Here is an 11,457-nt window from a genome sequence, read left to right as displayed (position 1 = left end):
AAATAATTCGATACAAGTACCAAAAGTATTGACCTCTAGGGCTTACACCAACATACCCTTCCCCTGATTAAGATTGATGGTTTTCTTCATATAGAAAAGAAACTCCTACTCCTAAACTCAAAGGGGTTGCCTAGGGATTATCATCCTTATACCTCTGGTGTTTAGGGATTGAAACAATGACTTACATCGTCAATAAGGTTTTATTCATGAACATGTAACCAGTAGTTTTGTATATTTTGATTTAATCATTCTCCTTTTGGTTTTGCTTAAGCAAGAGTTTGATAGTGATAAAAAAATGAGTGATCACGAATGGATTGATTCGAAACATGCATATTCATTTCATTATTATTAATATTTGAAAACAAACGAGTTTTACAAGTGAATAGTACTTAACAAACAACAAAGATTACAAATGAAAATGATTGAATAGTCTAATGTTGCAAAGTCTGAGCCTGAGGAGGATCATTCTTGAGGATAATCTGGCAAGGCTTCTCTGCAAAGCATAGCAACTTCTGATAATGGAGATCTTAAACTTTGTTCTTGAAGATGAAACAGGCTTCTATAGAATTGCCCTACATATACAGCATGGTATCCGTATGTGGCATTAGGATTATGCTTAGGACGGTAGGGAAACCTGACAGGCTTGATCTCCTTGGGAATAATTGCCCCAATATGAATCAGGATATGAAGTAGATGCGTATAAGACTATGGAATCAGATCATAGTGGGTACGTCTCCTCACTTGATCGTTGTTACCTTGGTTGTTTTACTTCTGCTTCTATTTCTGGCTGCCTTGAGCGGGCTTCTGATTTGATAGGGGATAAACCAGAAGATTGTCGGCAGTTGCATTTTGGATTTTATCCACCTTCAGTCTGATCTCAGTTCGTTCATCAATCACAACTTGATCTAAGAAGTCTATTGTCATATTCTTCTGAAATAATACAAGATCATGTCAACCTTTCCTTGGGCATGATCCAAGCTTTTCTTGCACATGGCATTCTCATGCTTAACTTGTTTCATGATACTCTAGCGATCGGCGTCGGGGAATCATTATATTCTGGATGAGGAAGGGCACGGTGACCTTTTTTATGGTTTGTATGCATGAAATGAAAATGCATGAGTGTATGCATATGTTATGGGTGGAATGCAAATAGATATGTAGTATCCATTGATTCAAAGGTTCGATGATGCAATAATTTAGGTTCAAAATTCCAGTACATATAATGATGCAATAATGTGGGTTAAAAGTTTAATATGTTGTTGATAATATGTATATATTCCTCAATGCGGTTTCAAAAGTTCAACATATACATGATAATTAAGGTATGTAGGGTATATGGTTTCCTACAAAAAATCCCATATCCCCCTCACAAGTAGGTTCTAGTCTTCAAAAGGTAGTCCCCAGAAGGTCTCCCAAAGTCATGGATCCAAATGAAAATACCTTTCTGTAGCAAATTCTTGCATGAAAAAGATACTTCCAATTGAATCTAGTCTGGGTGTGGGTCTCATGTCAACCCAACGCATGAAATGCAGGTCAACATGACTCTTCATGATTATATCCTGTGTCTATGCTCAAGATTGGGTATAAAGCTTCTCTCTCATGTAGCATCATCCCAACCCATAACAGAGAATATACAGATATCCAGAATATCATCAATATGAATATTTAAAGCAATAAAGAATACGATAAATAACATAATGATAAACCAAGTAAATAGTAAAGATAAACATCCAAACAAACAAGGAAACAACCAAAACTAGGATTGACTTGCTTATGGACTCCCTAGCAGAGTCGTCAGCCATCGCGCCATAAAAAATACCTAAGCGCATAGCACGCTCGAAGATACAACAGAGTTCCCACCGAACTTTATTTTTTTCCCATAGGAAAGGGAAAAAATAAAACACATGGGAAGAGTGAAGTTACGCGAAATATACCTGAGTGCATCACACGCTCAAAGATACAACAAAGTCGCCATCGAACGTTATTCATACCCGAAGGAAAGGGAAAACATTTATAAAACCCAGGAGAAGAGAAAAAGGATAAGGAATTCGGTTATGCAAGGGGGAGGTATTAGCATCCCTCACATTCGTTTTACTCAATGGGAACCATTTTGATTGTTCTTTGCAAGAACAGGTGTTATTATCTAAAGATTACTCGTGAAAGAATAAGGGGAAATAATAATAATAAATAAATGTGCTCGCCAAGGATTCGATCCCTTGTGCCTACGTATCCTTATTGTGCAATGAGGAAGTCATAGCTCCGTAGTTCTTGGTAGAGAATATGGATACGTTAATTATTTTTATTGAACGATGTTAACGTTCGCGCTCTATGGTTAACTTACTTGTATGCTAAAGCATGGGAAACTTAAGCGTTTGTTTGTTTACGATAGAATATATTCTCTTGGATCACACTCTAGTAGTTAAACATTACTTGTATACTCACACATGGAGGCTTAAGCTTCGTTCACGTTAAAACGAAAGTAACACGTCCTTTCTAAAAAGGTTTTGAACAGAAAAAGATAATGCCCAAAGGAAAAAATGAGTTTGATGAGTTGAGTTTGCTTTTATTCTAAAAAGAAAGTTTTTATTTGAATCATACTAAAGTCTATAAATGGAGGTGAATATGATGAGCAACTGGGTCATTCGTCCTGTACCCAAAGATATTCAGAATAAGGATAGAAATGCTCCTTCTCACCCATTCTCCATTGCTTAAGGCACGTGGCGAACAATTATAATCATATTGTTAATTGTTTTTGAGTTTATTCACAAAAATGGTTTTAGTTTTACAGGAGAAAAGAAAAGAAAAGGGAAAAGAAACCCTATAAGGTTGAAATCTGGCCTACAGTATGCATCCCACCTCTATGTAGAAAGACTTGTCAATTATTCGACTTAAATTTCACTAAAGTCTATGAGTAGAGGTGAATACGATGAGAAACCAGGTCATTCGTCTTGTACCCAAAGATATTCAGAATGAGGATACGATTGCTCCCTCTCACCCATTCTCTACTGCTTAAGGCTCATGACGTGAAATTTGCATCATAGCTGACGAGTGTTGAATTTGAATTTCCTTATTGTTTCATGTGATGAAGTGTCGCTTTGAAGAAAGAAACTTGACAATAATTTGATTCAAATTGTACTAAAGTCTATGAATAAAGGTGAATACAGTGAGCAACTGGGTCATTCGTCCCATACTCAAAGATATTCAGAATGAGGATAGGAATGCTCCCTCACCCATTCTCTACTACTTAAGGCTCATGGAACACAACACGAATCACGATTGACAAGTGTTAATACACCTTTGTTGTGCTTGAATAGTAGTCCACTATGTTTGCAATATGAAAACCTTGTACTGGCTTGAAGTCTTGAACTCTTGATATTGTATCTTGAGGTATGAACTCATGAGGTACAATACAACTTGAACATAAGGGACTTTCCCTATCAAATGATCAAAGGTATTTTGATCACTTGAATAGGCTTGGGGAATTAGCATAGTTCAAAGGACTTAATTAATCAAAGCGAACTTTGATCAACTGAATCATTCGGGGAGAAAATAGTTGAAAACCCATGCATGGAGATAACTAGTAAAATCCTAGGGATCAAATCCTAAACACCTAAGTCTAAGGGAACATGTCATGGTGAATGTGAAATGTAATCGGAGAAATGAACAAGGTTCTAACAAGAAAACAATTGGTTAAATGTTCAATTAAACCTAGAAAAGATTAATGTTAATTCTAATCAATTAAAATCCTAATAAATTAGAATTAAACATCTAAAACATGAATGAATCCAAAAAATCAAATCATATCAAGTAAGCAACAATTATCACATACCATTGACAATTTAAACCTAATCATGCAAACTAGGTTAGAACATATTTTTCCATTTATTTTCAATTAATCAAGCATGAATCTACTCAATTATTTTTAACTAAACTAATCATATAAAAAAACTAATTAAATTCTAACAATTAATTTCCATGTCAATTTCATGAACAAATATTAAAAGAAAATATCAAGCACAATTAAAGATCAAAAGTGAAATAAAATGCCAAAAGTAATGCACAAAGAGATGGGGGTACAGTCTAGCAAATATAGGAGCAATTAGCCAAAATGTCACAGGGCCCATTGTAGGCCCAATGTTGTTTTTCAGCTTATGAACAGGGAGGTGAGAAATGTGGCCAAATGATTGGGAAAGCCCAAAGCAATGATGGGAGAGGGGAATCAGGAGCGAAATACTCATGTGGTCAAGCCTCCACGTTTTCCATATGTCCATACTCAGTATTCAAATGCCTTGTTACTTCCCTCCATCTGAACCTTTCCTCCGCCGCATCGGAGGTCTCCTCCGGCGGTGGCGAAGCCTCAATCTTCAAATAAAATATGACAACATCTTCCTGTCCCTGCCCTGAGTCTGAATCTAAATTCCAAACTTCCTAATTCCTTAAAAATCAAATGGATCAAAGCAAAATGATGGAAGAACCCTAACACTCAGACAAAAGTTAAATCGCAATCTCTCGGAATCAAAGCCCTCGGGGTTAGGGCTTTGATTCCCCTAACCAAACCTCACATCTTGGTAACTTCTACACAGTGAAATAATGAAGATGATGAAGAACTTACCAGATCCGCACCAGAGTCAGGTACGAAATCCTCTGCAACTCTTGAAATTCCTTTATCCTTCTAATTTTTCTCTTCTTCTTCTTCTGTGAATTCTGATTATGAAACTTCCTGAGAGATTTGAGCAGAGAAACCAAGAGGGAGAAAACTCTGAGTGTGATGAGCTATGAAGCTCGGACTCGGACACGGACACGAGGACTCCGCTAATGTAAAAATCATAGGACACGGACACGGCTATATATATTTTATATATTAATATAATAATGCAATTTATGGGTAAAATTTGTAAAGAGCTTAAAATGAGAAGAAAAATTTATGTTTATTTAAGATAAAACAATCAAAAATTCTTTCAACACTTTCAAACAAATTTTAAACATGATAATTGATATTCATAGATAACTTGTGAAAACCGAAGCAATTGTGTGTAAAGATGAAAATAATCGAAGAAGATAAAAGAATTTTGTGGAGACAAAAGCAATGACATATAAAAAATAAGGAATCCTAATTGTGTTGTTTTTATAGTAAAGAAGTGGAATATGAAAGCTAAAAAACCTATTTATTTTTTAAATTTTGAAATTTTTTTAGTAGGGTTTTTTTTTAACAAAAACTTCTTGAATTTTTTGAATTGGACCGTGTCTTTATTTGAAATAAGGTGTCGTATTCGTGTCCGCAACAATTAAATTTTTCTTTTTCATTGGACACTTCAAAAACGTGTCTGATACGTGTCGTACGCGTGTCGGTGTCTAACACGTGTCCGACACGGCGACACGCTGTGTGAATGGCGTGTCGGAGCTTCATAGGTGATGAGGCTAAGCTTTAATTTGTTGAAGCTTTGATGTGAAGCTTCAATGGAGTATGTTGAAGGAGCTCTAGGTGTGGTGTGGGTGAAGAAAAAGGTTCTGAGATTGAGAAGAGGTGAATGAATCGTAATCGTTTTTTGAAGAATGAATCATGAATTTGAGAATTTTATGAATAGTGAAAAATGTATCTCTAAAAGTTGTAGTGCTACGCTATTTATACAATCTCAATTTGTTAAATTTTGTTAAGTCGGTTAATTCCCTTCGTGTAAATTTGTTAGACGTTTGTTAACATGGTTAAAAGAGTTGTTAACCATTAGAAGTCGTTTTGATTGTTAATTAGAAGAGAATTGAAATTAGAGTGGAGTTAATTTGTTAGTTGTGAAGAATCAGTTAATTATGGAGTGAAGTGGAATTAGTAAATTTATATGATGGTTATGTTAATTGGTGTAAGGAGAATTAGTTGTTGATTTGATAACTTGTTAAGTAATTTGCAAATTGAATTTTATATTCTTCAGTTGTGAAACAAGTTGGAATGAATTTGCAGGTGAATCGTATGAAAATGCAAGTTGGATTATATTGTGAGTTATGAAAATGCAAGTGAATTCTATAACTGAGTTTTTCTGTGTTATATGATATGCAGGGAGTTGCTTGGAATATTAATGTGAGCTGCTTTGTGGGCATAGGCCGTGTGGAATGTGAATTGCTATGCTTGGAATTTGTGTTGATTGAATTGTGATTATGTATGGAACTTGTGTGGTGCATTGAATGGGTTATGTTTGGAAATGTGCTAGGGACTTAGGATTGGGTTATGTCATCCTTTAATTGCGCATTACATGGATTGTGTGGTAATTCTTGAAATTGATTTGTATGGTGATTTATACATGGAATTTTCAATGGTTGGTTTAATGTAATGGAATTTTGAATGGGTAATGACATTTGGATTGTGGAATTAGGTCTTTTATTTGGTCATGGTTGTGCTGAAATGAATATGATTTATGTATTGAATTTGGAAATGGACATGTATCATAAATTGGATTTTTAAATGGACATGTATCATGTGATGGTTATGGATATCATGAATAGTAGGGACTTAGGGATGACAACATGATAGTTGACTTTGGTCAACTGGTTGACCAAAAAGTAAACAGTTTATCAAAAGTCAACTTATGCAAAAAATGATGTAATCTTGTAATCTTTTCCTCAATGCAATGTATGAACTATGTGACTAATGGAATGAGCTTCTTTTGTTAAACCATGTTCTAATGAATCAATAGAATTCAACTGACCAACTAAATTCAATGCAACCAGATGAAACAAATGGATTAAATGAATGAATGATATTGAAACCTAATGATCATACCATGACTTGACCAAAATAAACAATGAAACATGGACCAATGGACCTTGAATGCATCTTGATACACTATGGAACCAATGAATGAAACTTGGATCGATGATGACCAAGAGAATCAATGGATGAAGTGACTTAGATTAAATGAGATAAATAACAATATGCAATGAAATATGAATGTAATCATGCCTCTAAGCCAACCACAAGGCACCATGGACTAAGGTTTAGATAGGTCGAACCTCCAAGTCAAGCAATAACCAAAGCCTCAAACCAAGTCAGTAAAAAATAATCAATGCCATGAGCCAAGCTAGGTTTTTCACCTCCTCAAAGAATACCACAAGGTTCACAAACCTCAAAATCAAGAATTAGGGTTTGGTGTGGAATGAACACTAAGATGCAACCTCTAAGGCCTCAAGCATCTAGCAACTAGGGTTTTGCACCTTGATCATCGAGATGGGATCTTCTCAATGACTTTAGTATCATAACTCCTAGGGTTTGATTCTCAAGAAAACCTTAGGTCCTTGCTAATTATAATCAACCTCAAACCTTTGAACCTATGAAGATATTAGTACACTAGATGACATGGATGTTCATGAATGAAAATGAATCTTAAACCAAAAGGCTAGATGAGATGGGAGGGAAAATTTTGGGGTATGACAGTTGCCCCTATTTTATCTTCTCGGGCCTAAAGGTATGAATAGCAAAGGCTTTCAAACATTCATGGTGGGAGAGGATTAAATACCAAAATAACCAATAAATTTTCCCGTGGGGAATGAATGAAATGTGAGGTAAAGGGTATTAATGAGGAATTGTTTAATAGATGGTGTATAGGATTTTATCTATGGTTATCTATTAGGGATTTGCTGAAATATATGTGGGGAGAATGGGTATGTTGTAAAAGAGCATGTCGGCTATGTATGATATATGCAATATGCCATGTATGCAGTGTATGACTGATCTTTTGTTTCTTTCTCTCTTTTTTCCTTTTTCTTTTTCTCCTTTTTCTTTCTTTTCCTCCACTAAAATGTTTTAGCATGTACCACTGATTGAGATATCCTTGTAGGATTCCACAAAGGTAAGAAAATTATGTATTTGCGAAAGGCAGGTAATAGAGGATATAGAGGTAAAAAAGATCATCTTCAAAAGGTAGAGAGACGTCTTGCAAAAGGCAAGCTGACTTGATGGATAAATGGTTTTTCGCTACAAAAGGTAGAGGAGACTTGCAAAAGGCGAATAAAGGAATATAATGTTTCCTCATGCAAAAGGCATATGAGAAAATCCTAGCAAAGGTTAAGAAGAAAGTTGGAGGGTGAATTTCTCTAAGAACTCCTTAGCAAAAGACTAAGGAGAAAGATGGAAGCTTCTCATGCAAAATGAAGTGAGAAGTTCTTAACAAAAGGTCTAGAAGAAAACCAGGGTGTTGACTTCTCATACAAAAGGTAATGAGAACTCCATAACAAAAGGTTAAGAAGAATAATGATGAGCTGGTGTTCTCTTGCAAAAGTCAAGGATAATCTCTTAGAAAAACTCTAAGAATGTTTGTGGAGTGAATAGAAAATGCAATCCCTTAGGAAAAAAGCATCAAACTTATACTTGCATCAAGGTCCCATAGAGCCCTGCCACAGAATAACTCTCCAATATTGCATGGAATCGTAAAACTGCTAGGATCCTGTAGCTTTGGTGGATGTGTTCCTTGCACAAGCTAAACTACATTCTTGCATTAAAGCAACAGTAGAAAATTCACCTACTCTCTTTCTTTTAGTGAGCACGTCCTTCATGAACTTGGAGTAGTTTGGAATTTGTTGTATAGCTTCAATCAAAGGAGTTTTTGCCTCTTGAATGAAATATTTTAGAATATTCTCCAACTCGCTATTTCCTTGATTTGAAGGATAGTTTGGTGCAGAATTGTTGATATTTGTAAATATAGTATTAAGAATATTTGTATATCGAATAGTCCCACATCGACTATATCATGTAATTAGTTATAATCTCTCTATATATAATAAAGTCTCCATGAGTGGAGGCAAGCAATGATTGATGAAATGTGTGCTCTTCAAAGCAGTGGTACCTAGGAACTGGTTCCTCTACCCCATGGGAAATCTTTAGTAGGTTGTCATTGGCTTTATACAGTGAAGGTAGGTCCAGATGGTAAGATTGATTGATTTAAAGCTCGTCTGGTAGCCAAAGGATACACTCAGATTTTTGGATTGGATTATCTGTTAGACTTCTTCTAGCCATTACAGCCATCTGACATTGGCCTCTTCATCAACTTGACATCAAAAATGCTTTTTACATGGTGATCTTGAAGAGGAAGTATATATGGAGTAACCACCTGGATTTGTTGCTCAAGGGGAGTCATCGAATATGGTGTGTAGGTTACATAGGTCTCTTTATGGTCTTAAGCAATCTCCAAGAGCTTGGTTCGGCAGATTCAGCACTGTAGTACAACAGTTTGGTATGATCCGTAGTGAAGCTGATCATTCTGTTTTTTATCGTCACTCAGCTCAAGGGTGTATTTATCTTATTGTGTATGTAGATGATATTGTCATAACTAGTAGTGATCAGCAGGGTATATTCCAGTTAAAGCAATATCTCTCGAATCAATTTTAGACAAAAGATCTTGGTAAACTTTGCTATTTCTTGGGTATTGAGGTAGCTCAATCTAAAGATGGTTTGGTGATTTCTCAGCAGAAATATGTTATGGATATTTTGGAAGAAACAGGTTTGTTGAATGCTAAACCAGCTGATACTCCTATAGATCCAAGTGTCAAACTACTACTCAATCAGGGGGAGCCTTTATCTGACTCGGGAAGGTATAGAAGATTGGTTGGAAAGTTGAATTATCTTACAGTCACTCGTCCAGACATTTCTTTTGCAGTTAGTGTTGTAAGTCAGTTCTTAAACTCCCTTTGTCAGGAACACATGGATGCTGTTATCCGGATTCTGAGATACATCAAATGTGCTCCAGGAAAAGGTCTAGTGTATGAAAATAAAGGACATACTCAGATAGTTGGATACTCCGATGTTGATTGGGCAGGGTCACCCATTGATAGACGAACCACCTATGGGTATTGTGTACTTGTTGGAGGAAACCTTATATCCTGGAAAATTAAGAAACAAAACGTAGTTGCAAGATCAAGCGCCGAGGCAGAGTATAGGGCCATGGCCATGGCAACATGTGAACTTATTTGGTTAAAACAGTTGCTCAAGGAACTTCAAATTGAAGAAGCAAGACCAATGACACTTATTTGTGATGATCAAGCCGCATTGCACATTGCTTCAAATCCAGTCTTCCATGAGAGGACCAAACATATTGAGATAGATTGTCACTTTATCAGAGAGAAAATTGAATCAGGTGACATCGTCACAAACTTTGTTAACTCTAATGATCAATTAGCAGACGTGTTTACAAAATCTCTGCGAAGTCCCAGAACTAATTATATATGTAACAAGCTTGGTGCATTTGACTTATATGCTCAAGCTTGAGGGAGATTATTGATATTTGTAAATATAGTATTAAGAATATTTGTATATCGAATAGTCCCACATCGACTATATCATGTAATTAGTTATAATCTCTCTATATATAATAAAGTCTCTGTAGTGCTTTTCAAAACACACGGTTTATTCAAATGTCTCTTAGTCTCTTGTATTTCAACAAGAATAACCAGGAGGGACTTGTGGTGCTTGAGTGTGTTGTGTCTCTTGGGGTTTATTGAGTTTATTTTGAGTGTTGCTCCATGAAAAATTAGGATGCATGCGCCAACCTGGATTGCATGTGTTGTTGTAGGGGTTGTTGTACTTGTTGTTGCCAACATAGTTAACAGACACAGGGTTTGATGAAAAATCTTCAAATAAGTGTGCTCCTCCACAGTATACACAGGCAACTATTGTCGCGTCAATAATAACCTTGATTGGTTCAGGTTTGGCTACATCATGGGCAGTTATCATATTATGCATCATCTGATGAATTTGGGCTATTTGAGCAGCAAAAGCGTTGGATTTCGAAACTTCATAGACACCAACAAGTTTCTTTGATGTTTTAATTCCTCCAGCCCTTGTAGCAGGCCATTGGTAAGTGTTGGTCGTGATGGTCTCTATCAACTTGTATCCTTACTCAGAAGATTTAAACAACAAAGCTTCACCACTGGAGGGATCTAACATGTTTCTTGAAAATGGCACCAATCCATTGTAAAACGTTTCAAGATGTATACAAATAGGTATCCCATGGTGAGGACATTGTCTAAGCAACTCCTTGAATCTTTCCCATGCATCGAACATGGACTCATCCTCTCCTTATCTGAATGAAGTGATTTCATTTCTCATCCTTGCATTCTTCACATGAGGAAAATATTTGGACAATTTTTTTTAGCCAAAGTGTTCCAAGTATCAATGGAATTAGGCTTTAAGGAATTTAAACAACTCTTGGATCTATCCCTTAGAGAATATGGAAAGAGCCTTAACTTGATTGCATCATCCGTTACACCTAGAATTTTGAAATTGCTGGCCACCTCCAAAAATTATCTCAAGTGAAGATAAGGATCTTCATTAGCAGATCCAGAATACTTCCCAATAGCTTGCAGCATCTGAAACATCATAGTATTGAACTCAAATTGAGAAGTTGTTATCTCAGGCCTAATGATTCCAGTATTTATGGTGTTGGGATCAAAGACTACATAGTCTTTGATATTACACGC

At 36.0% G+C, this 11,457-nt stretch overlaps 1 non-coding gene across 1 annotated transcript; it reads left to right on the top strand.

Annotated features, from left to right (window-relative positions):
* The first annotated feature begins 10,982 nt into the window (after positions 1 to 10,982).
* Positions 10,983 to 11,089, top strand: LOC127132917 (small nucleolar RNA R71). The gene has a single exon (XR_007806921.1). It is a non-coding gene; the product is annotated as a small nucleolar RNA R71 (small nucleolar RNA).
* The last annotated feature ends 368 nt before the right edge of the window (positions 11,090 to 11,457 follow it).

Source organism: Lathyrus oleraceus, chromosome 3 (assembly GCF_024323335.1).
Source record: "Lathyrus oleraceus cultivar Zhongwan6 chromosome 3, CAAS_Psat_ZW6_1.0, whole genome shotgun sequence".
Taxonomy (NCBI): domain Eukaryota; kingdom Viridiplantae; phylum Streptophyta; class Magnoliopsida; order Fabales; family Fabaceae; genus Lathyrus; species Lathyrus oleraceus.
Note: the sequence above shows the minus strand (reverse complement) of the source record. Positions and strands in the feature narration are given on the sequence as shown.